Source organism: Pleurodeles waltl, unplaced genomic scaffold, assembly GCF_031143425.1.
Source record: "Pleurodeles waltl isolate 20211129_DDA unplaced genomic scaffold, aPleWal1.hap1.20221129 scaffold_72, whole genome shotgun sequence".
In the NCBI taxonomy this organism is placed as follows: domain Eukaryota; kingdom Metazoa; phylum Chordata; class Amphibia; order Caudata; family Salamandridae; genus Pleurodeles; species Pleurodeles waltl.
This window is the reverse complement of record NW_027150393.1, coordinates 1,792,305-1,816,238: the sequence shown is the minus strand read 5'-3', so window position 1 is coordinate 1,816,238 and position 23,934 is coordinate 1,792,305. Positions and strand designations below refer to the sequence as shown.

At 48.6% G+C, this 23,934-nt stretch overlaps 13 non-coding genes across 13 annotated transcripts; all 13 read left to right on the top strand.

Moving 5' to 3' along the window:
* Positions 1–245: 245 nt before the first annotated feature.
* On the top strand, positions 246–317 carry TRNAP-AGG (transfer RNA proline (anticodon AGG)). The gene has a single exon. It is a non-coding gene; the product is annotated as a tRNA-Pro (tRNA).
* A 768-nt stretch (positions 318–1,085) lies between these two features.
* TRNAL-CAA (transfer RNA leucine (anticodon CAA)) lies at positions 1,086–1,197 on the top strand. Its single transcript has 2 exons — positions 1,086–1,123; positions 1,152–1,197. It is a non-coding gene; the product is annotated as a tRNA-Leu (tRNA).
* Positions 1,198–3,837: 2,640 nt separating this feature from the next.
* TRNAP-AGG (transfer RNA proline (anticodon AGG)) lies at positions 3,838–3,909 on the top strand. The gene has a single exon. It is a non-coding gene; the product is annotated as a tRNA-Pro (tRNA).
* Positions 3,910–4,677: 768 nt separating this feature from the next.
* On the top strand, positions 4,678–4,789 carry TRNAL-CAA (transfer RNA leucine (anticodon CAA)). The gene is made up of 2 exons: positions 4,678–4,715; positions 4,744–4,789. It is a non-coding gene; the product is annotated as a tRNA-Leu (tRNA).
* A 2,644-nt stretch (positions 4,790–7,433) lies between these two features.
* On the top strand, positions 7,434–7,505 carry TRNAP-AGG (transfer RNA proline (anticodon AGG)). The gene has a single exon. It is a non-coding gene; the product is annotated as a tRNA-Pro (tRNA).
* Positions 7,506–8,273: 768 nt separating this feature from the next.
* TRNAL-CAA (transfer RNA leucine (anticodon CAA)) lies at positions 8,274–8,385 on the top strand. The gene is made up of 2 exons: positions 8,274–8,311; positions 8,340–8,385. It is a non-coding gene; the product is annotated as a tRNA-Leu (tRNA).
* Positions 8,386–11,018: 2,633 nt separating this feature from the next.
* On the top strand, positions 11,019–11,090 carry TRNAP-AGG (transfer RNA proline (anticodon AGG)). The gene has a single exon. It is a non-coding gene; the product is annotated as a tRNA-Pro (tRNA).
* Positions 11,091–11,858: 768 nt separating this feature from the next.
* On the top strand, positions 11,859–11,970 carry TRNAL-CAA (transfer RNA leucine (anticodon CAA)). Its single transcript has 2 exons — positions 11,859–11,896; positions 11,925–11,970. It is a non-coding gene; the product is annotated as a tRNA-Leu (tRNA).
* A 2,633-nt stretch (positions 11,971–14,603) lies between these two features.
* On the top strand, positions 14,604–14,675 carry TRNAP-AGG (transfer RNA proline (anticodon AGG)). The gene has a single exon. It is a non-coding gene; the product is annotated as a tRNA-Pro (tRNA).
* A 3,513-nt stretch (positions 14,676–18,188) lies between these two features.
* TRNAP-AGG (transfer RNA proline (anticodon AGG)) lies at positions 18,189–18,260 on the top strand. The gene has a single exon. It is a non-coding gene; the product is annotated as a tRNA-Pro (tRNA).
* A 768-nt stretch (positions 18,261–19,028) lies between these two features.
* On the top strand, positions 19,029–19,140 carry TRNAL-CAA (transfer RNA leucine (anticodon CAA)). The gene is made up of 2 exons: positions 19,029–19,066; positions 19,095–19,140. It is a non-coding gene; the product is annotated as a tRNA-Leu (tRNA).
* Positions 19,141–21,794: 2,654 nt separating this feature from the next.
* Positions 21,795–21,866, top strand: TRNAP-AGG (transfer RNA proline (anticodon AGG)). The gene has a single exon. It is a non-coding gene; the product is annotated as a tRNA-Pro (tRNA).
* Positions 21,867–22,634: 768 nt separating this feature from the next.
* Positions 22,635–22,746, top strand: TRNAL-CAA (transfer RNA leucine (anticodon CAA)). Its single transcript has 2 exons — positions 22,635–22,672; positions 22,701–22,746. It is a non-coding gene; the product is annotated as a tRNA-Leu (tRNA).
* The last annotated feature ends 1,188 nt before the right edge of the window (positions 22,747–23,934 follow it).

Sequence of the window (23,934 nt, the reverse complement as noted above, 5' to 3'; positions counted from 1 at the left end):
AATGACGGCACGTGGGGCTTGCAAATTTGGCACAGCGTCGCGCTTAGTCATTTTCTTGTAAATCTGGGCCAAAATGTCTAAAGGATAGAGGCTTTTTATGTCATGTTCGATGAAGACCATGCAAATGACTCTAGTCGTACTGCAAAAGAGAGCACCATGTGCAGTTTCTTGCTTTGGGATGTAGTCTCCCACTCTCTGTCACCAATCCTCCGAGCAGGGTCGGAGCCGTTGCATTTCTGTGCCCAGGCTCGTTGGTCTAGGGGTATGATTCTCGCTTAGGGTGCGAGAGGTCCCGGGTTCAAATCCCGGACGAGCCCATTTTAGCGGAAAACAATCAAATCCTGCTCAAAATACACAACCCCTCAACATTTCTCATTTTACTCGAAGCATTGTTGCGCAAAACATATTTTTTGCCTCAGGCGAAAAATGGATTACAATGCCTTGGCTTCCTTCCTGCTTGCTCTCAGTGCGCCCTGTGTGATGATTTCACAGGCTCTCCTTCCTGGCATTTAGGCATCAGATATTTGTCTGTCTCTGCCCGCAGCTATGGGATTTTTCAGGACGTCTGAGTGTATGCATGCTGGCCGACACCGCTGCAATTTTCACACTTACCCCTCGCATTCCGAGCAACTGCTGATAAAGTATAGAGGAAATCGTGCAAACATATGAGGGGAACTGTGCTCCTTCAGTCAAATCAGCAAGCTTGTTTCTGTAGTGTAGTGGTTATCACGTTCGCCTCACACGCGAAAAGTCCCTGGTTTGAGACCGGGCAGAAACACTTGGCAGCAGCAGCTTTTGTGTTTGCTCCCTAAAACCTCAGTCTCTCTCAATGCACACTTAGACAGAAATGACCTTTAAAAACTTGTGACCTGTGTAAAACGTGCTTTACTATTGCAGGACGCTAAAAAGTTATCTGCATCCCTCGGTGGTCGTGCATGTGCATTGTTTCTTGTTCTGTTTTTTTTTTTTTTTCTTGGCCATGTTATATTGTGGGGCCTTTAAAGCTGTGACTTTGATAGGAACATTGCAAGCGGCAAAATCAACAAGTGCAGACTGAAGAGTCCGACCTGCACACTGTTTTGGCTGTCAGGATGGCCGAGTGGTCTAAGGCGCCAGACTCAAGAGAGCTTGATCTTCAGTGAAGCTGAGCCTTCTGGTCTCTTCATGGAGGCGTGGGTTCAAATCCCACTTCTGACAGGTGTATTTTCTTCCCTTAAATCTTGCTCTGCTTGCAGAGCCAGCTCCTCAGACCACTATCTTTGGAAGCTGCTGTGGCATGTGAGGAGAAATCCACCAACCCATCGGCTGGGCCCTCAATCAAAATTCTGTGTATTACTGGAAGGGGCGTCTCAGGCACACCTTCTGTTAGAGCTGCACTTTATGACAGTAACTACCATGCTGGTTTCTACTTAAGCAGTTGATTCTATCGTTTGAAGTGAGGCTCTCCTGCCACCTTTTGGGCAAAGAAGACTCTGCCCCTGCAACAACACAGGCAGACAAGCTCAAACTAGGTTTCTTGGTTAGGTGGGCGGAGCATATTGGCAATGGTGCCTCCTCGTGACTTGCAATTTACATGAAGAAGACAGAGAGGCAGCTGGGAGTAGGCAGTACCCATGAACCCCTGAACACTGTCTTGCGACTAGCACACAATTCTGAAATGAGGCGGGGGAAAGGAGGTGATTTCCCCATCAAGGGCCATTCCGGGAAATCAGCCACCCTGCGTCTCCCAGGTGAGTGTTTCAGGCCTATGAGCCACTAATATGAATCTCGCCTGATCGAGCCTGATCGAGCCTGATCAAGCGCTGACCGAGCAAGTGTGCTTGAATCCAAGAGGCATGCTCCTCTGGCTCAAGAGCTAGCAGGCCCTTCAGTGCTTCTGGTTGGGAAATCTAAGGTGCAAGGGTCCATGACTAGCAGCGGGTTACAACTACCAGAAAGGGTCTGCTTTTCACATCAGTCCCCTAGTTCAGCTCACTGGCACAGGGCATTTTGACTACCTCTTGCCTTGCTAGAGACAAACAAAAAATCCTTGACAGAAAACATTAATTGCTATGGCACGCTTAGAGAGAGAGAGAGCCTCCAAATGGCCCTGCTTTTCTGAAAGACGCTTCAGAAGATGTTTCAAATGACTATGCAGCGGCAGTCTAGTTGGTATAGGGGTATGATTCTCGCTTCGGGTGTGAGAGGACCTCGGTTCAAATCCCAGACAAACCCCTACCTTTATAGGTTCAGTCTGTGTTTTAAACAGGAGTATTTCTGCTTTTCACTCTTGTAAGATGTCATGTTGCAATGCAATACATGCTTTATACTGGCGTCGAGACGGTCCAGCATCATGAAGGTATGCGAGATTTCTTTGCAACTGCTTTTCTGTGCTGGAGCAGCAGTGCTCGTAGGAACATTAAATGCACAGTGCTTCTCCATGGTAATTTCGGGTCCAGTTCTGAAATCACCTCTTGGAATGAAAGTGATCCCAGTTCCTTTCTTCCAAGGGAAGAGATTGTGTTCCGGAAGGCTCAGCTTTGAGCGTCATGAACATTGGCCCTCATCCTTGCATCCCAGTCCAATGCATAGCCACATAAAGCAAGCAGGTGTGTCTGTTTCCATAGTGTGGTGGTTCCAGTACAATGCATAGCCACATGAAGCAAGCCGGCAAGTGTGTCTGCTTGTGTAGTGTAGTGGTTATCATGCGCACCTCACATGCGAAAGGTCCCTGGTTCGAGTCGCTGGGCTTTTTCACAGTATTTGCATTTCCTGCCTCACCTGACAGGCAAGCTGAGATAAAAGAGACTGTGTCTATCCCTCACCATCGTGAGGTACTACGCTCCTGGGGCATCTGAAACAGCTCACCAAGAGGAGTTGCGCCAGCTTACGGCAGTCAGTTGCTCACTGTTTGACCTTTGCAATGAAGCCTGAGCCTACAGCATTCAAGCCAGCCAAGGAAGGAAGGTACGAGAGCGAAAATAGCTTTCCTGCCCTCACCAAGAACACACACCTTGAGCAAATAAAGTGCCAGACTTACAAGGCCCTATCGCCACCGGAGCATCACTTTTAGTGACGCCCCGGTGGCACTATGCACTGCGCGGTATTTACAAGATGGCGTTCAGCCACATTTTGTGGCTTAACACCACCTTGTAAATACGGCCCCTTAGCACGCAGCGCGTTCCCTGGAAGGGGCGTGCAATGGGTGTTGTTGGGAGTGTGCCACAGCAACACCATAGCATTTTGCTGCTCCAGATTTAGGAGTTGGCGTAAATCTGCGTCAGCGCCAAAATCCAACGCCATCCCAGGGGTGTCGTTAGAGTGGCGCACTGAGGAGAAATGTTTTCATTTCTCCTTGTTTTTGCTCTTGCTATGTGTGATGCATTCTGCAGCACACATAGAAGTAAGAGCAAATCACCATTGAAGATTTTTTTTTTGGGCAGGAAGGTGTCCCTTCCTGCACAAAAACAATTTCCCCCTCAACGCAGTCATCCTTGTACCATGGTGCAAGAACGGCTGCGTTGGCGCTCAGCAGCTAATTTAGAGCTGGCGCAGGGGGAAGCACAGGGGTGCGCTGTATTCTACTAAATACGGCGCTTTCCTGCATTTTGAAAATGACGGCACGTGGGGCTTGCAAATTTGGCACAGCGTCGCGCTTAGTCATTTTCTTGTAAATCTGGGCCAAAATGTCTAAAGGATAGAGGCTTTTTATGTCATGTTCGATGAAGACCATGCAAATGACTCTAGTCGTACTGCAAAAGAGAGCACCATGTGCAGTTTCTTGCTTTGGGATGTAGTCTCCCACTCTCTGTCACCAATCCTCCGAGCAGGGTCGGAGCCGTTGCATTTCTGTGCCCAGGCTCGTTGGTCTAGGGGTATGATTCTCGCTTAGGGTGCGAGAGGTCCCGGGTTCAAATCCCGGACGAGCCCATTTTAGCGGAAAACAATCAAATCCTGCTCAAAATACACAACCCCTCAACATTTCTCATTTTACTCGAAGCATTGTTGCGCAAAACATATTTTTTGCCTAAGGCGAAAAATGGATTACAATGCCTTGGCTTCCTTCCTGCTTGCTCTCAGTGCGCCCTGTGTGATGATTTCACAGGCTCTCCTTCCTGGCATTTAGGCATCAGATATTTGTCTGTCTCTGCCCGTAGCTATGGGATTTTTCAGGACGTCTGAGTGTATGCATGCTGGCCGACACCGCTGCAATTTTCACACTTACCCCTCGCATTCCGAGCAACTGCTGATAAAGTATAGAGGAAATCGTGCAAACATATGAGGGGAACTGTGCTCCTTCAGTCAAATCAGCAAGCTTGTTTCTGTAGTGTAGTGGTTATCACGTTCGCCTCACACGCGAAAAGTCCCCGGTTTGAGACCGGGCAGAAACACTTGGCAGCAGCAGCTTTTGTGTTTGCTCCCTAAAACCTCAGTCTCTCTCAATGCACACTTAGACAGAAATGACCTTTAAAAACTTGTGACCTGTGTAAAACGTGCTTTACTATTGCAGGACGCTAAAAAGTTATCTGCATCCCTCGGTGGTCGTGCATGTGCATTGTTTCTTGTTCTGTTTTTTTTTTTTTTTCTTGGCCATGTTATATTGTGGGGCCTTTAAAGCTGTGACTTTGATAGGAACATTGCAAGCGGCAAAATCAACAAGTGCAGACTGAAGAGTCCGACCTGCACACTGTTTTGGCTGTCAGGATGGCCGAGTGGTCTAAGGCGCCAGACTCAAGAGAGCTTGATCTTCAGTGAAGCTGAGCCTTCTGGTCTCTTCATGGAGGCGTGGGTTCAAATCCCACTTCTGACAGGTGTATTTTCTTCCCTTAAATCTTGCTCTGCTTGCAGAGCCAGCTCCTCAGACCACTATCTTTGGAAGCTGCTGTGGCATGTGAGGAGAAATCCACCAACCCATCGGCTGGGCCCTCAATCAAAATTCGGTGTATTACTGGAAGGGGCGTCTCAGGCACACCTTCTGTTAGAGCTGCACTTTATGACAGTAACTACCATGCTGGTTTCTACTTAAGCAGTTGATTCTATCGTTTGAAGTGAGGCTCTCCTGCCACCTTTTGGGCAAAGAAGACTCTGCCCCTGCAACAACACAGGCAGACAAGCTCAAACTAGGTTTCTTGGTTAGGTGGGCGGAGCATATTGGCAATGGTGCCTCCTCGTGACTTGCAATTTACATGAAGAAGACAGAGAGGCAGCTGGGAGTAGGCAGTACCCATGAACCCCTGAACACTGTCTTGCGACTAGCACACAATTCTGAAATGAGGCGGGGGAAAGGAGGTGATTTCCCCATCAAGGGCCATTCCGGGAAATCAGCCACCCTGCGTCTCCCAGGTGAGTGTTTCAGGCCTATGAGCCACTAATATGAATCGAGCCTGATCGAGCCTGATCGAGCGCTGACCGAGCGCTGACCGAGCAAGTGTGCTTGAATCCAAGAGGCATGCTCCTCTGGCTCAAGAGCTAGCAGGCCCTTCAGTGCTTCTGGTTGGGAAATCTAAGGTGCAAGGGTCCATGACTAGCAGCGGGTTACAACTACCAGAAAGGGTCTGCTTTTCACATCAGTCCCCTAGTTCAGCTCACTGGCACAGGGCATTTTGACTACCTCTTGCCTTGCTAGAGACAAACAAAAAATCCTTGACAGAAAACATTAATTGCTATGGCACGCTTAGAGAGAGAGAGAGCCTCCAAATGGCCCTGCTTTTCTGAAAGACGCTTCAGAAGATGTTTCAAATGACTATGCAGCGGAAGTCTAGTTGGTATAGGGGTATGATTCTCGCTTCGGGTGTGAGAGGACCTCGGTTCAAATCCCAGACAAACCCCTACCTTTATAGGTTCAGTCTGTGTTTTAAACAGGAGTATTTCTGCTTTTCACTCTTGTAAGATGTCATGTTGCAATGCAATACATGCTTTATACTGGCGTCGAGACGGTCCAGCATCATGAAGGTATGCGAGATTTCTTTGCAACTGCTTTTCTGTGCTGGAGCAGCAGTGCTCGTAGGAACATTAAATGCACAGTGCTTCTCCATGGTAATTTCGGGTCCAGTTCTGAAATCACCTCTTGGAATGAAAGTGATCCCAGTTCCTTTCTTCCAAGGGAAGAGATTGTGTTCCGGAAGGCTCAGCTTTGAGCGTCATGAACATTGGCCCTCATCCTTGCATCCCAGTCCAATGCATAGCCACATAAAGCAAGCAGGTGTGTCTGTTTCCATAGTGTGGTGGTTCCAGTACAATGCATAGCCACATGAAGCAAGCTGGCAAGTGTGTCTGCTTGTGTAGTGTAGTGGTTATCATGCGCACCTCACATGCGAAAGGTCCCTGGTTCGAGTCGCTGGGCTTTTTCACAGTATTTGCATTTCCTGCCTCACCTGACAGGCAAGCTGAGATAAAAGAGACTGTGTCTATCCCTCACCATCGTGAGGTACTACGCTCCTGGGGCATCTGTCACAGCTCACCAAGAGGAGTTGCGTCAGCTTACGGCAGTCAGTTGCTCACTGTTTGACCTTTGCAATGAAGCCTGAGCCTACAGCATTCAAGCCAGCCAAGGAAGGAAGGTACGAGAGCGAAAATAGCTTTCCTGCCCTCACCAAGAACACACACCTTGAGCAAATAAAGTGCCAGACTTACAAGGCCCTATCGCCACCGGAGCATCACTTTTAGTGACGCCCCGGTGGCACTATGCACTGCGCGGTATTTACAAGATGGCGTTCAGCCACATTTTGTGGCTTAACACCACCTTGTAAATACGGCCCCTTAGCACGCAGCGCGTTCCCTGGAAGGGGCGTGCAATGGGTGTTGTTGGGAGTGTGCCACAGCAACACCATAGCATTTTGATGCTGCTCCAGATTTAGGAGTTGGCGTAAATCTGCGTCAGCGCCAAAATCCGACGCCATCCCAGGGGTGTCGTTAGAGTGGCGCACTGAGGAGAAATGTTTTCATTTCTCCTTGTTTTTGCTCTTGCTATGTGTGATGCATTCTGCAGCACACATAGAAGTAAGAGCAAATCACCATTGAAGATTTTTTTTTTGGGCAGGAAGGTGTCCCTTCCTGCACAAAAACAATTTCCCCCTCAACGCAGTCATCCTTGTACCATGGTGCAAGAACGGCTGCGTTGGCGCTCAGCAGCTAATTTAGAGCTGGCGCAGGGGGAAGCACAGGGGTGCGCTGTATTCTACTAAATACGGCGCTTTCCTGCATTTTGAAAATGACGGCACGTGGGGCTTGCAAATTTGGCACAGCGTCGCGCTTAGTCATTTTCTTGTAAATCTGGGCCAAAATGTCTAAAGGATAGAGGCTTTTTATGTCATGTTCGATGAAGACCATGCAAATGACTCTAGTCGTACTGCAAAAGAGAGCACCATGTGCAGTTTCTTGCTTTGGGATGTAGTCTCCCACTCTCTGTCACCAATCCTCCGAGCAGGGTCGGAGCCGTTGCATTTCTGTGCCCAGGCTCGTTGGTCTAGGGGTATGATTCTCGCTTAGGGTGCGAGAGGTCCTGGGTTCAAATCCCGGACGAGCCCATTTTAGCGGAAAACAATCAAATCCTGCTCAAAATACACAACCCCTCAACATTTCTCATTTTACTCGAAGCATTGTTGCGCAAAACATATTTTTTGCCTAAGGCGAAAAATGGATTACAATGCCTTGGCTTCCTTCCTGCTTGCTCTCAGTGCGCCCTGTGTGATGATTTCACAGGCTCTCCTTCCTGGCATTTAGGCATCAGATATTTGTCTGTCTCTGCCCGTAGCTATGGGATTTTTCAGGACGTCTGAGTGTATGCATGCTGGCCGACACCGCTGCAATTTTCACACTTACCCCTCGCATTCCGAGCAACTGCTGATAAAGTATAGAGGAAATCGTGCAAACATATGAGGGGAACTGTGCTCCTTCAGTCAAATCAGCAAGCTTGTTTCTGTAGTGTAGTGGTTATCACGTTTGCCTCACACGCGAAAAGTCCCCGGTTTGAGACCGGGCAGAAACACTTGGCAGCAGCAGCTTTTGTGTTTGCTCCCTAAAACCTCAGTCTCTCTCAATGCACACTTAGACAGAAATGACCTTTAAAAACTTGTGACCTGTGTAAAACGTGCTTTACTATTGCAGGACGCTAAAAAGTTATCTGCATCCCTCGGTGGTCGTGCATGTGCATTGTTTCTTGTTCTGTTTTTTTTTTTTTTTCTTGGCCATGTTATATTGTGGGGCCTTTAAAGCTGTGACTTTGATAGGAACATTGCAAGCGGCAAAATCAACAAGTGCAGACTGAAGAGTCCGACCTGCACACTGTTTTGGCTGTCAGGATGGCCGAGTGGTCTAAGGCGCCAGACTCAAGAGAGCTTGATCTTCAGTGAAGCTGAGCCTTCTGGTCTCTTCATGGAGGCGTGGGTTCAAATCCCACTTCTGACAGGTGTATTTTCTTCCCTTAAATCTTGCTCTGCTTGCAGAGCCAGCTCCTCAGACCACTATCTTTGGAAGCTGCTGTGGCATGTGAGGAGAAATCCACCAACCCATCGGCTGGGCCCTCAATCAAAATTCTGTGTATTACTGGAAGGGGCGTCTCAGGCACACCTTCTGTTAGAGCTGCACTTTATGACAGTAACTACCATGCTGGTTTCTACTTAAGCAGTTGATTCTATCGTTTGAAGTGAGGCTCTCCTGCCACCTTTTGGGCAAAGAAGACTCTGCCCCTGCAACAACACAGGCAGACAAGCTCAAACTAGGTTTCTTGGTTAGGTGGGCGGAGCATATTGGCAATGGTGCCTCCTCGTGACTTGCAATTTACATGAAGAAGACAGAGAGGCAGCTGGGAGTAGGCAGTACCCATGAACCCCTGAACACTGTCTTGCGACTAGCACACAATTCTGAAATGAGGCGGGGGAAAGGAGGTGATTTCCCCATCAAGGGCCATTCCGGGAAATCAGCCACCCTGCGTCTCCCAGGTGAGTGTTTCAGGCCTATGAGCCACTAATATGAATCGAGCCTGATCGAGCCTGATCGAGCGCTGACCGAGCAAGTGTGCTTGAATCCAAGAGGCATGCTCCTCTGGCTCAAGAGCTAGCAGGCCCTTCAGTGCTTCTGGTTGGGAAATCTAAGGTGCAAGGGTCCATGACTAGCAGCGGGTTACAACTACCAGAAAGGGTCTGCTTTTCACATCAGTCCCCTAGTTCAGCTCACTGGCACAGGGCATTTTGACTACCTCTTGCCTTGCTAGAGACAAACAAAAAATCCTTGACAGAAAACATTAATTGCTATGGCACGCTTAGAGAGAGAGAGAGCCTCCAAATGGCCCTGCTTTTCTGAAAGACGCTTCAGAAGATGTTTCAAATGACTATGCAGCGGCAGTCTAGTTGGTATAGGGGTATGATTCTCGCTTCGGGTGTGAGAGGACCTCGGTTCAAATCCCAGACAAACCCCTACCTTTATAGGTTCAGTCTGTGTTTTAAACAGGAGTATTTCTGCTTTTCACTCTTGTAAGATGTCATGTTGCAATGCAATACATGCTTTATACTGGCGTCGAGACGGTCCAGCATCATGAAGGTATGCGAGATTTCTTTGCAACTGCTTTTCTGTGCTGGAGCAGCAGTGCTCGTAGGAACATTAAATGCACAGTGCTTCTCCATGGTAATTTCGGGTCCAGTTCTGAAATCACCTCTTGGAATGAAAGTGATCCCAGTTCCTTTCTTCCAAGGGAAGAGATTGTGTTCCGGAAGGCTCAGCTTTGAGCGTCATGAACATTGGCCCTCATCCTTGCATCCCAGTCCAATGCATAGCCACATAAAGCAAGCAGGTGTGTCTGTTTCCATAGTGTGGTGGTTCCAGTACAATGCATAGCCACATGAAGCAAGCCGGCAAGTGTGTCTGCTTGTGTAGTGTAGTGGTTATCATGCGCACCTCACATGCGAAAGGTCCCTGGTTCGAGTCGCTGGGCTTTTTCACAGTATTTGCATTTCCTGCCTCACCTGACAGGCAAGCTGAGATAAAAGAGACTGTGTCTATCCCTCACCATCGTGAGGTACTACGCTCCTGGGGCATCTGTCACAGCTCACCAAGAGGAGTTGCGCCAGCTTACGGCAGTCAGTTGCTCACTGTTTGACCTTTGCAATGAAGCCTGAGCCTACAGCATTCAAGCCAGCCAAGGAAGGAAGGTACGAGAGCGAAAATAGCTTTCCTGCCCTCACCAAGAACACACACCTTGAGCAAATAAAGTGCCAGACTTACAAGGCCCTATCGCCACCGGAGCATCACTTTTAGTGACGCCCCGGTGGCACTATGCACTGCGCGGTATTTACAAGATGGCGTTCAGCCACATTTTGTGGCTTAACACCACCTTGTAAATACGGCCCCTTAGCACGCAGCGCGTTCCCTGGAAGGGGCGTGCAATGGGTGTTGTTGGGAGTGTGCCACAGCAACACCATAGCATTTTGATGCTGCTCCAGATTTAGGAGTTGGCGTAAATCTGCGTCAGCGCCAAAATCCAACGCCATCCCAGGGGTGTCGTTAGAGTGGCGCACTGAGGAGAAATGTTTTCATTTCTCCTTGTTTTTGCTCTTGCTATGTGTGATGCATTCTGCAGCACACATAGAAGTAAGAGCAAATCACCATTGAAGATTTTTTTTTTGGGCAGGAAGGTGTCCCTTCCTGCACAAAAACAATTTCCCCCTCAACGCAGTCATCCTTGTACCATGGTGCAAGAACGGCTGCGTTGGCGCTCAGCAGCTAATTTAGAGCTGGCGCAGGGGGAAGCACAGGGGTGCGCTGTATTCTACTAAATACGGCGCTTTCCTGCATTTTGAAAATGACGGCACGTGGGGCTTGCAAATTTGGCACAGCGTCGCGCTTAGTCATTTTCTTGTAAATCTGGGCCAAAATGTCTAAAGGATAGAGGCTTTTTATGTCATGTTCGATGAAGACCATGCAAATGACTCTAGTCGTACTGCAAAAGAGAGCACCATGTGCAGTTTCTTGCTTTGGGATGTAGTCTCCCACTCTCTGTCACCAATCCTCCGAGCAGGGTCGGAGCCGTTGCATTTCTGTGCCCAGGCTCGTTGGTCTAGGGGTATGATTCTCACTTAGGGTGCGAGAGGTCCCGGGTTCAAATCCCGGACGAGCCCATTTTAGCGGAAAACAATCAAATCCTGCTCAAAATACACAACCCCTCAACATTTCTCATTTTACTCGAAGCATTGTTGCGCAAAACATATTTTTTGCCTAAGGCGAAAAATGGATTACAATGCCTTGGCTTCCTTCCTGCTTGCTCTCAGTGCGCCCTGTGTGATGATTTCACAGGCTCTCCTTCCTGGCATTTAGGCATCAGATATTTGTCTGTCTCTGCCCGTAGCTATGGGATTTTTCAGGACGTCTGAGTGTATGCATGCTGGCCGACACCGCTGCAATTTTCACACTTACCCCTCGCATTCCGAGCAACTGCTGATAAAGTATAGAGGAAATCGTGCAAACATATGAGGGGAACTGTGCTCCTTCAGTCAAATCAGCAAGCTTGTTTCTGTAGTGTAGTGGTTATCACGTTCGCCTCACACGCGAAAAGTCCCCGGTTTGAGACCGGGCAGAAACACTTGGCAGCAGCAGCTTTTGTGTTTGCTCCCTAAAACCTCAGTCTCTCTCAATGCACACTTAGACAGAAATGACCTTTAAAAACTTGTGACCTGTGTAAAACGTGCTTTACTATTGCAGGACGCTAAAAAGTTATCTGCATCCCTCGGTGGTCGTGTATGTGCATTGTTTCTTGTTCTGTTTTTTTTTTTTTTTCTTGGCCATGTTATATTGTGGGGCCTTTAAAGCTGTGACTTTGATAGGAACATTGCAAGCGGCAAAATCAACAAGTGCAGACTGAAGAGTCCGACCTGCACACTGTTTTGGCTGTCAGGATGGCCGAGTGGTCTAAGGCGCCAGACTCAAGAGAGCTTGATCTTCAGTGAAGCTGAGCCTTCTGGTCTCTTCATGGAGGCGTGGGTTCAAATCCCACTTCTGACAGGTGTATTTTCTTCCCTTAAATCTTGCTCTGCTTGCAGAGCCAGCTCCTCAGACCACTATCTTTGGAAGCTGCTGTGGCATGTGAGGAGAAATCCACCAACCCATCGGCTGGGCCCTCAATCAAAATTCTGTGTATTACTGGAAGGGGCGTCTCAGGCACACCTTCTGTTAGAGCTGCACTTTATGACAGTAACTACCATGCTGGTTTCTACTTAAGCAGTTGATTCTATCGTTTGAAGTGAGGCTCTCCTGCCACCTTTTGGGCAAAGAAGACTCTGCCCCTGCAACAACACAGGCAGACAAGCTCAAACTAGGTTTCTTGGTTAGGTGGGCGGAGCATATTGGCAATGGTGCCTCCTCGTGAATTGCAATTTACATGAAGAAGACAGAGAGGCAGCTGGGAGTAGGCAGTACCCATGAACCCCTGAACACTGTCTTGCGACTAGCACACAATTCTGAAATGAGGCGGGGGAAAGGAGGTGATTTCCCCATCAAGGGCCATTCCGGGAAATCAGCCACCCTGCGTCTCCCAGGTGAGTGTTTCAGGCCTATGAGCCACTAATATGAATCTCGCCTGATCGAGCCTGACCGAGCGCTGACCGAGCAAGTGTGCTTGAATCCAAGAGGCATGCTCCTATGGCTCAAGAGCTAGCAGGCCCTTCAGTGCTTCTGGTTGGGAAATCTAAGGTGCAAGGGTCCATGACTAGCAGCGGGTTACAACTACCAGAAAGGGTCTGCTTTTCACATCAGTCCCCTAGTTCAGCTCACTGGCACAGGGCATTTTGACTACCTCTTGCCTTGCTAGAGACAAACAAAAAATCCTTGACAGAAAACATTAATTGCTATGGCACGCTTAGAGAGAGAGAGAGCCTCCAAATGGCCCTGCTTTTCTGAAAGACGCTTCAGAAGATGTTTCAAATGACTATGCAGCGGCAGTCTAGTTGGTATAGGGGTATGATTCTCGCTTCGGGTGTGAGAGGACCTCGGTTCAAATCCCAGACAAACCCCTACCTTTATAGGTTCAGTCTGTGTTTTAAACAGGAGTATTTCTGCTTTTCACTCTTGTAAGATGTCATGTTGCAATGCAATACATGCTTTATACTGGCGTCGAGACGGTCCAGCATCATGAAGGTATGCGAGATTTCTTTGCAACTGCTTTTCTGTGCTGGAGCAGCAGTGCTCGTAGGAACATTAAATGCACAGTGCTTCTCCATGGTAATTTCGGGTCCAGTTCTGAAATCACCTCTTGGAATGAAAGTGATCCCAGTTCCTTTCTTCCAAGGGAAGAGATTGTGTTCCGGAAGGCTCAGCTTTGAGCGTCATGAACATTGGCCCTCATCCTTGCATCCCAGTCCAATGCATAGCCACATAAAGCAAGCAGGTGTGTCTGTTTCCATAGTGTGGTGGTTCCAGTACAATGCATAGCCACATGAAGCAAGCCGGCAAGTGTGTCTGCTTGTGTAGTGTAGTGGTTATCATGCGCACCTCACATGCGAAAGGTCCCTGGTTCGAGTCGCTGGGCTTTTTCACAGTATTTGCATTTCCTGCCTCACCTGACAGGCAAGCTGAGATAAAAGAGACTGTGTCTATCCCTCACCATCGTGAGGTACTACGCTCCTGGGGCATCTGTCACAGCTCACCAAGAGGAGTTGCGCCAGCTTACGGCAGTCAGTTGCTCACTGTTTGACCTTTGCAATGAAGCCTGAGCCTACAGCATTCAAGCCAGCCAAGGAAGGAAGGTACGAGAGCGAAAATAGCTTTCCTGCCCTCACCAAGAACACACACCTTGAGCAAATAAAGTGCCAGACTTACAAGGCCCTATCGCCACCGGAGCATCACTTTTAGTGACGCCCCGGTGGCACTATGCACTGCGCGGTATTTACAAGATGGCGTTCAGCCACATTTTGTGGCTTAACACCACCTTGTAAATACGGCCCCTTAGCACGCAGCGCGTTCCCTGGAAGGGGCGTGCAATGGGTGTTGTTGGGAGTGTGCCACAGCAACACCATAGCATTTTGATGCTGCTCCAGATTTAGGAGTTGGCGTAAATCTGCGTCAGCGCCAAAATCCAACGCCATCCCAGGGGTGTCGTTAGAGTGGCGCACTGAGGAGAAATGTTTTCATTTCTCCTTGTTTTTGCTCTTGCTATGTGTGATGCATTCTGCAGCACACATAGAAGTAAGAGCAAATCACCATTGAAGATTTTTTTTTTGGGCAGGAAGGTGTCCCTTCCTGCACAAAAACAATTTCCCCCTCAACGCAGTCATCCTTGTACCATGGTGCAAGAACGGCTGCGTTGGCGCTCAGCAGCTAATTTAGAGCTGGCGCAGGGGGAAGCACAGGGGTGCGCTGTATTCTACTAAATACGGCGCTTTCCTGCATTTTGAAAATGACGGCACGTGGGGCTTGCAAATTTGGCACAGCGTCGCGCTTAGTCATTTTCTTGTAAATCTGGGCCAAAATGTCTAAAGGATAGAGGCTTTTTATGTCATGTTCGATGAAGACCATGCAAATGACTCTAGTCGTACTGCAAAAGAGAGCACCATGTGCAGTTTCTTGCTTTGGGATGTAGTCTCCCACTCTCTGTCACCAATCCTCCGAGCAGGGTCGGAGCCGTTGCATTTCTGTGCCCAGGCTCGTTGGTCTAGGGGTATGATTCTCGCTTAGGGTGCGAGAGGTCCCGGGTTCAAATCCCGGACGAGCCCATTTTAGCGGAAAACAATCAAATCCTGCTCAAAATACACAACCCCTCAACATTTCTCATTTTACTCGAAGCATTGTTGCGCAAAACATATTTTTTGCCTAAGGCGAAAAATGGATTACAATGCCTTGGCTTCCTTCCTGCTTGCTCTCAGTGCGCCCTGTGTGATGATTTCACAGGCTCTCCTTCCTGGCATTTAGGCATCAGATATTTGTCTGTCTCTGCCCGTAGCTATGGGATTTTTCAGGACGTCTGAGTGTATGCATGCTGGCCGACACCGCTGCAATTTTCACACTTACCCCTCGCATTCCGAGCAACTGCTGATAAAGTATAGAGGAAATCGTGCAAACATATGAGGGGAACTGTGCTCCTTCAGTCAAATCAGCAAGCTTGTTTCTGTAGTGTAGTGGTTATCACGTTCGCCTCACACGCGAAAAGTCCCCGGTTTGAGACCGGGCAGAAACACTTGGCAGCAGCAGCTTTTGTGTTTGCTCCCTAAAACCTCAGTCTCTCTCAATGCACACTTAGACAGAAATTACCTTTAAAAACTTGTGACCTGTGTAAAACGTGCTTTACTATTGCAGGACGCTAAAAAGTTATCTGCATCCCTCGGTGGTCGTGCATGTGCATTGTTTCTTGTTCTGTTTTTTTTTTTTTTTCTTGGCCATGTTATATTGTGGGGCCTTTAAAGCTGTGACTTTGATAGGAACATTGCAAGCGGCAAAATCAACAAGTGCAGACTGAAGAGTCCGACCTGCACACTGTTTTGGCTGTCAGGATGGCCGAGTGGTCTAAGGCGCCAGACTCAAGAGAGCTTGATCTTCAGTGAAGCTGAGCCTTCTGGTCTCTTCATGGAGGAGTGGGTTCAAATCCCACTTCTGACAGGTGTATTTTCTTCCCTTAAATCTTGCTCTGCTTGCAGAGCCAGCTCCTCAGACCACTATCTTTGGAAGCTGCTGTGGCATGTGAGGAGAAATCCACCAACCCATCGGCTGGGCCCTCAATCAAAATTCTGTGTATTACTGGAAGGGGCGTCTCAGGCACACCTTCTGTTAGAGCTGCACTTTATGACAGTAACTACCATGCTGGTTTCTACTTAAGCAGTTGATTCTATCGTTTGAAGTGAGGCTCTCCTGCCACCTTTTGGGCAAAGAAGACTCTGCCCCTGCAACAACACAGGCAGACAAGCTCAAACTAGGTTTCTTGGTTAGGTGGGCGGAGCATATTGGCAATGGTGCCTCCTCGTGACTTGCAATTTACATGAAGAAGACAGAGAGGCAGCTGGGAGTAGGCAGTACCCATGAACCCCTGAACACTGTCTTGCGACTAGCACACAATTCTGAAATGAGGCGGGGGAAAGGAGGTGATTTCCCCATCAAGGGCCATTCCGGGAAATCAGCCACCCTGCGTCTCCCAGGTGAGTGTTTCAGGCCTATGAGCCACTAATATGAATCGAGCCTGATCGAGCCTGATCGAGCGCTGACCGAGCAAGTGTGCTTGAATCCAAGAGGCATGCTCCTCTGGCTCAAGAGCTAGCAGGCCCTTCAGTGCTTCTGGTTGGGAAATCTAAGGTGCAAGGGTCCATGACTAGCAGCGGGTTACAACTACCAGAAAGGGTCTGCTTTTCACATCAGTCCCCTAGTTCAGCTCACTGGCACAGGGCATTTTGACTACCTCTTGCCTTGCTAGAGACAAACAAAAAATCCTTGACAGAAAACATTAATTGCTATGGCACGCTTAGAGAGAGAGAGAGCCTCCAAATGGCCCTGCTTTTCTGAAAGACGCTTCAGAAGATGTTTCAAATGACTATGCAGCGGCAGTCTAGTTGGTATAGGGGTATGATTCTCGCTTCGGGTGTGAGAGGACCTCGGTTCAAATCCCAGACAAACCCCTACCTTTATAGGTTCAGTCTGTGTTTTAAACAGGAGTATTTCTGCTTTTCACTCTTGTAAGATGTCATGTTGCAATGCAATACATGCTTTATACTGGCGTCGAGACGGTCCAGCATCATGAAGGTATGCGAGATTTCTTTGCAACTGCTTTTCTGTGCTGGAGCAGCAGTGCTCGTAGGAACATTAAATGCACAGTGCTTCTCCATGGTAATTTCGGGTCCAGTTCTGAAATCACCTCTTGGAATGAAAGTGATCCCAGTTCCTTTCTTCCAAGGGAAGAGATTGTGTTCCGGAAGGCTCAGCTTTGAGCGTCATGAACATTGGCCCTCATCCTTGCATCCCAGTCCAATGCATAGCCACATAAAGCAAGCAGGTGTGTCTGTTTCCATAGTGTGGTGGTTCCAGTACAATGCATAGCCACATGAAGCAAGCCGGCAAGTGTGTCTGCTTGTGTAGTGTAGTGGTTATCATGCGCACCTCACATGCGAAAGGTCCCTGGTTCGAGTCGCTGGGCTTTTTCACAGTATTTGCATTTCCTGCCTCACCTGACAGGCAAGCTGAGATAAAAGAGACTGTGTCTATCCCTCACCATCGTGAGGTACTACGCTCCTGGGGCATCTGTCACAGCTCACCAAGAGGAGTTGCGCCAGCTTACGGCAGTCAGTTGCTCACTGTTTGACCTTTGCAATGAAGCCTGAGCCTACAGCATTCAAGCCAGCCAAGGAAGGAAGGTACGAGAGCGAAAATAGCTTTCCTGCCCTCACCAAGAACACACACCTTGAGCAAATAAAGTGCCAGACTTACAAGGCCCTATCGCCACCGGAGCATCACTTTTAGTGACGCCCCGGTGGCACTATGCACTGCGCGGTATTTACAAGATGGCGTTCAGCCACATTTTGTGGCTTAACACCACCTTGTAAATACGGCCCCTTAGCACGCAGCGCGTTCCCTGGAAGGGGCGTGCAATGGGTGTTGTTGGGAGTGTGCCACAGCAACACCATAGCATTTTGATGCTGCTCCAGATTTAGGAGTTGGCGTAAATCTGCGTCAGCGCCAAAATCCAACGCCATCCCAGGGGTGTCGTTAGAGTGGCGCACTGAGGAGAAATGTTTTCATTTCTCCTTGTTTTTGCTCTTGCTATGTGTGATGCATTCTGCAGCACACATAGAAGTAAGAGCAAATCACCATTGAAGATTTTTTTTTTGGGCAGGAAGGTGTCCCTTCCTGCACAAAAACAATTTCCCCCTCAACGCAGTCATCCTTGTACCATGGTGCAAGAACGGCTGCGTTGGCGCTCAGCAGCTAATTTAGAGCTGGCGCAGGGGGAAGCACAGGGGTGCGCTGTATTCTACTAAATACGGCGCTTTCCTGCATTTTGAAAATGACGGCACGTGGGGCTTGCAAATTTGGCACAGCGTCGCGCTTAGTCATTTTCTTGTAAATCTGGGCCAAAATGTCTAAAGGATAGAGGCTTTTTATGTCATGTTCGATGAAGACCATGCAAATGACTCTAGTCGTACTGCAAAAGAGAGCACCATGTGCAGTTTCTTGCTTTGGGATGTAGTCTCCCACTCTCTGTCACCAATCCTCCGAGCAGGGTCGGAGACGTTGCATTTCTGTGCCCAGGCTCGTTGGTCTAGGGGTATGATTCTCGCTTAGGGTGCGAGAGGTCCCGGGTTCAAATCCCGGACGAGCCCATTTTAGCGGAAAACAATCAAATCCTGCTCAAAATACACAACCCCTCAACATTTCTCATTTTACTCGAAGCATTGTTGCGCAAAACATATTTTTTGCCTAAGGCGAAAAATGGATTACAATGCCTTGGCTTCCTTCCTGCTTGCTCTCAGTGCGCCCTGTGTGATGATTTCACAGGCTCTCCTTCCTGGCATTTAGGCATCAGATATTTGTCTGTCTCTGCCCGTAGCTATGGGATTTTTCAGGACGTCTGAGTGTATGCATGCTGGCCGACACCGCTGCAATTTTCACACTTACCCCTCGCATTCCGAGCAACTGCTGATAAAGTATAGAGGAAATCGTGCAAACATATGAGGGGAACTGTGCTCCTTCAGTCAAATCAGCAAGCTTGTTTCTGTAGTGTAGTGGTTATCACGTTCGCCTCACACGCGAAAAGTCCCCGGTTTGAGACCGGGCAGAAACACTTGGCAGCAGCAGCTTTTGTGTTTGCTCCCTAAAACCTCAGTCTCTCTCAATGCACACTTAGACAGAAATGACCTTTAAAAACTTGTGACCTGTGTAAAACGTGCTTTACTATTGCAGGACGCTAAAAAGTTATCTGCATCCCTCGGTGGTCGTGCATGTGCATTGTTTCTTGTTCTGTTTTTTTTTTTTTTTCTTGGCCATGTTATATTGTGGGGCCTTTAAAGCTGTGACTTTGATAGGAACATTGCAAGCGGCAAAATCAACAAGTGCAGACTGAAGAGTCCGACCTGCACACTGTTTTGGCTGTCAGGATGGCCGAGTGGTCTAAGGCGCCAGACTCAAGAGAGCTTGATCTTCAGTGAAGCTGAGCCTTCTGGTCTCTTCATGGAGGCGTGGGTTCAAATCCCACTTCTGACAGGTGTATTTTCTTCCCTTAAATCTTGCTCTGCTTGCAGAGCCAGCTCCTCAGACCACTATCTTTGGAAGCTGCTGTGGCATGTGAGGAGAAATCCACCAACCCATCGGCTGGGCCCTCAATCAAAATTCTGTGTATTACTGGAAGGGGCGTCTCAGGCACACCTTCTGTTAGAGCTGCACTTTATGACAGTAACTACCATGCTGGTTTCTACTTAAGCAGTTGATTCTATCGTTTGAAGTGAGGCTCTCCTGCCACCTTTTGGGCAAAGAAGACTCTGCCCCTGCAACAACACAGGCAGACAAGCTCAAACTAGGTTTCTTGGTTAGGTGGGCGGAGCATATTGGCAATGGTGCCTCCTCGTGACTTGCAATTTACATGAAGAAGACAGAGAGGCAGCTGGGAGTAGGCAGTACCCATGAACCCCTGAACACTGTCTTGCGACTAGCACACAATTCTGAAATGAGGCGGGGGAAAGGAGGTGATTTCCCCATCAAGGGCCATTCCGGGAAATCAGCCACCCTGCGTCTCCCAGGTGAGTGTTTCAGGCCTATGAGCCACTAATATGAATCTCGCCTGATCGAGCCTTGTCTCGCCTGATCGAGAGCTGACCGAGCGCTGACCGAGCAAGTGTGCTTGAATCCAAGAGGCATGCTCCTCTGGCTCAAGAGCTAGCAGGCCCTTCAGTGCTTCTGGTTGGGAAATCTAAGGTGCAAGGGTCCATGACTAGCAGCGGGTTACAACTACCAGAAAGGGTCTGCTTTTCACATCAGTCCCCTAGTTCAGCTCACTGGCACAGGGCATTTTGACTACCTCTTGCCTTGCTAGAGACAAACAAAAAATCCTTGACAGAAAACATTAATTGCTATGGCACGCTTAGAGAGAGAGAGAGCCTCCAAATGGCCCTGCTTTTCTGAAAGACGCTTCAGAAGATGTTTGAAATGACTATGCAGCGGCAGTCTAGTTGGTATAGGGGTATGATTCTCGCTTCGGGTGTGAGAGGACCTCGGTTCAAATCCCAGACAAACCCCTACCTTTATAGGTTCAGTCTGTGTTTTAAACAGGAGTATTTCTGCTTTTCACTCTTGTAAGATGTCATGTTGCAATGCAATACATGCTTTATACTGGCGTCGAGACGGTCCAGCATCATGAAGGTATGCGAGATTTCTTTGCAACTGCTTTTCTGTGCTGGAGCAGCAGTGCTCGTAGGAACATTAAATGCACAGTGCTTCTCCATGGTAATTTCGGGTCCAGTTCTGAAATCACCTCTTGGAATGAAAGTGATCCCAGTTCCTTTCTTCCAAGGGAAGAGATTGTGTTCCGGAAGGCTCAGCTTTGAGCGTCATGAACATTGGCCCTCATCCTTGCATCCCAGTCCAATGCATAGCCACATAAAGCAAGCAGGTGTGTCTGTTTCCATAGTGTGGTGGTTCCAGTACAATGCATAGCCACATGAAGCAAGCCGGCAAGTGTGTCTGCTTGTGTAGTGTAGTGGTTATCATGCGCACCTCACATGCGAAAGGTCCCTGGTTCGAGTCGCTGGGCTTTTTCACAGTATTTGCATTTCCTGCCTCACCTGACAGGCAAGCTGAGATAAAAGAGACTGTGTCTATCCCTCACCATCGTGAGGTACTACGCTCCTGGGGCATCTGTCACAGCTCACCAAGAGGAGTTGCGCCAGCTTACGGCAGTCAGTTGCTCACTGTTTGACCTTTGCAATGAAGCCTGAGCCTACAGCATTCAAGCCAGCCAAGGAAGGAAGGTACGAGAGCGAAAACAGCTTTCCTGCCCTCACCAAGAACACACACCTTGAGCAAATAAAGTGCCAGACTTACAAGGCCCTATCGCCACCGGAGCATCACTTTTAGTGACGCCCCGGTGGCACTATGCACTGCGCGGTATTTACAAGATGGCGTTCAGCCACATTTTGTGGCTTAACACCACCTTGTAAATACGGCCCCTTAGCACGCAGCGCGTTCCCTGGAAGGGGCGTGCAATGGGTGTTGTTGGGAGTGTGCCACAGCAACACTATAGCATTTTGATGCTGCTCCAGATTTAGGAGTTGGCGTAAATCTGCGTCAGCGCCAAAATCCAACGCCATCCCAGGGGTGTCGTTAGAGTGGCGCACTGAGGAGAAATGTTTTCATTTCTCCTTGTTTTTGCTCTTGCTATGTGTGATGCATTCTGCAGCACACATAGAAGTAAGAGCAAATCACCATTGAAGATTTTTTTTTTGGGCAGGAAGGTGTCCCTTCCTGCACAAAAACAATTTCCCCCTCAACGCAGTCATCCTTGTACCATGGTGCAAGAACGGCTGCGTTGGCGCTCAGCAGCTAATTTAGAGCTGGCGCAGGGGGAAGCACAGGGGTGCGCTGTATTCTACTAAATACGGCGCTTTCCTGCATTTTGAAAATGACGGCACGTGGGGCTTGCAAATTTGGCACAGCGTCGCGCTTAGTCATTTTCTTGTAAATCTGGGCCAAAATGTCTAAAGGATAGAGGCTTTTTATGTCATGTTCGATGAAGACCATGCAAATGACTCTAGTCGTACTGCAAAAGAGAGCACCATGTGCAGTTTCTTGCTTTGGGATGTAGTCTCCCACTCTCTGTCACCAATCCTCCGAGCAGGGTCGGAGCCGTTGCATTTCTGTGCCCAGGCTCGTTGGTCTAGGGGTATGATTCTCGCTTAGGGTGCGAGAGGTCCCGGGTTCAAATCCCGGACGAGCCCATTTTAGCGGAAAACAATCAAATCCTGCTCAAAATACACAACCCCTCAACATTTCTCATTTTACTCGAAGCATTGTTGCGCAAAACATATTTTTTGCCTAAGGCGAAAAATGGATTACAATGCCTTGGCTTCCTTCCTGCTTGCTCTCAGTGCGCCCTGTGTGATGATTTCACAGGCTCTCCTTCCTGGCATTTAGGCATCAGATATTTGTCTGTCTCTGCCCGTAGCTATGGGATTTTTCAGGACGTCTGAGTGTATGCATGCTGGCCGACACCGCTGCAATTTTCACACTTACCCCTCGCATTCCGAGCAACTGCTGATAAAGTATAGAGGAAATCGTGCAAACATATGAGGGGAACTGTGCTCCTTCAGTCAAATCAGCAAGCTTGTTTCTGTAGTGTAGTGGTTATCACGTTCGCCTCACACGCGAAAAGTCCCCGGTTTGAGACCGGGCAGAAACACTTGGCAGCAGCAGCTTTTGTGTTTGCTCCCTAAAACCTCAGTCTCTCTCAATGCACACTTAGACAGAAATGACCTTTAAAAACTTGTGACCTGTGTAAAACGTGCTTTACTATTGCAGGACGCTAAAAAGTTATCTGCATCCCTCGGTGGTCGTGCATGTGCATTGTTTCTTGTTCTGTTTTTTTTTTTTTTTCTTGGCCATGTTATATTGTGGGGCCTTTAAAGCTGTGACTTTGATAGGAACATTGCAAGCGGCAAAATCAACAAGTGCAGACTGAAGAGTCCGACCTGCACACTGTTTTGGCTGTCAGGATGGCCGAGTGGTCTAAGGCGCCAGACTCAAGAGAGCTTGATCTTCAGTGAAGCTGAGCCTTCTGGTCTCTTCATGGAGGCGTGGGTTCAAATCCCACTTCTGACAGGTGTATTTTCTTCCCTTAAATCTTGCTCTGCTTGCAGAGCCAGCTCCTCAGACCACTATCTTTGGAAGCTGCTGTGGCATGTGAGGAGAAATCCACCAACCCATCGGCTGGGCCCTCAATCAAAATTCTGTGTATTACTGGAAGGGGCGTCTCAGGCACACCTTCTGTTAGAGCTGCACTTTATGACAGTAACTACCATGCTGGTTTCTACTTAAGCAGTTGATTCTATCGTTTGAAGTGAGGCTCTCCTGCCACCTTTTGGGCAAAGAAGACTCTGCCCCTGCAACAACACAGGCAGACAAGCTCAAACTAGGTTTCTTGGTTAGGTGGGCGGAGCATATTGGCAATGGTGCCTCCTCGTGACTTGCAATTTACATGAAGAAGACAGAGAGGCAGCTGGGAGTAGGCAGTACCCATGAACCCCTGAACACTGTCTTGCGACTAGCACACAATTCTGAAATGAGGCGGGGGAAAGGAGGTGATTTCCCCATCAAGGGCCATTCCGGGAAATCAGCCACCCTGCGTCTCCCAGGTGAGTGTTTCAGGCCTATGAGCCACTAATATAAATCTCGCCTGATCGAGCCTGATCGAGCGCTGACCGAGCAAGTGTGCTTGAATCCAAGAGGCATGCTCCTCTGGCTCAAGAGCTAGCAGGCCCTTCAGTGCTTCTGGTTGGGAAATCTAAGGTGCAAGGGTCCATGACTAGCAGCGGGTTACAACTACCAGAAAGGGTCTGCTTTTCACATCAGTCCCCTAGTTCAGCTCACTGGCACAGAGCATTTTGACTACCTCTTGCCTTGCTAGAGACAAACAAAAAATCCTTGACAGAAAACATCAATTGCTATGGCACGCTTAGAGAGAGAGAGCCTCCAAATGGCCCTGCTTTTCTGAAAGACGCTTCAGAAGATGTTTCAAATGACTATGCAGCGGCAGTCTAGTTGGTATAGGGGTATGATTCTCGCTTCGGGTGTGAGAGGACCTCGGTTCAAATCCCAGACAAACCCCTACCTTTATAGGTTCAGTCTGTGTTTTAAACAGGAGTATTTCTGCTTTTCACTCTTGTAAGATGTCATGTTGCAATGCAATACATGCTTTATACTGGCGTCGAGACGGTTCAGCATCATGAAGGTATGCGAGATTTCTTTGCAACTGCTTTTCTGTGCTGGAGCAGCAGTGCTCGTAGGAAC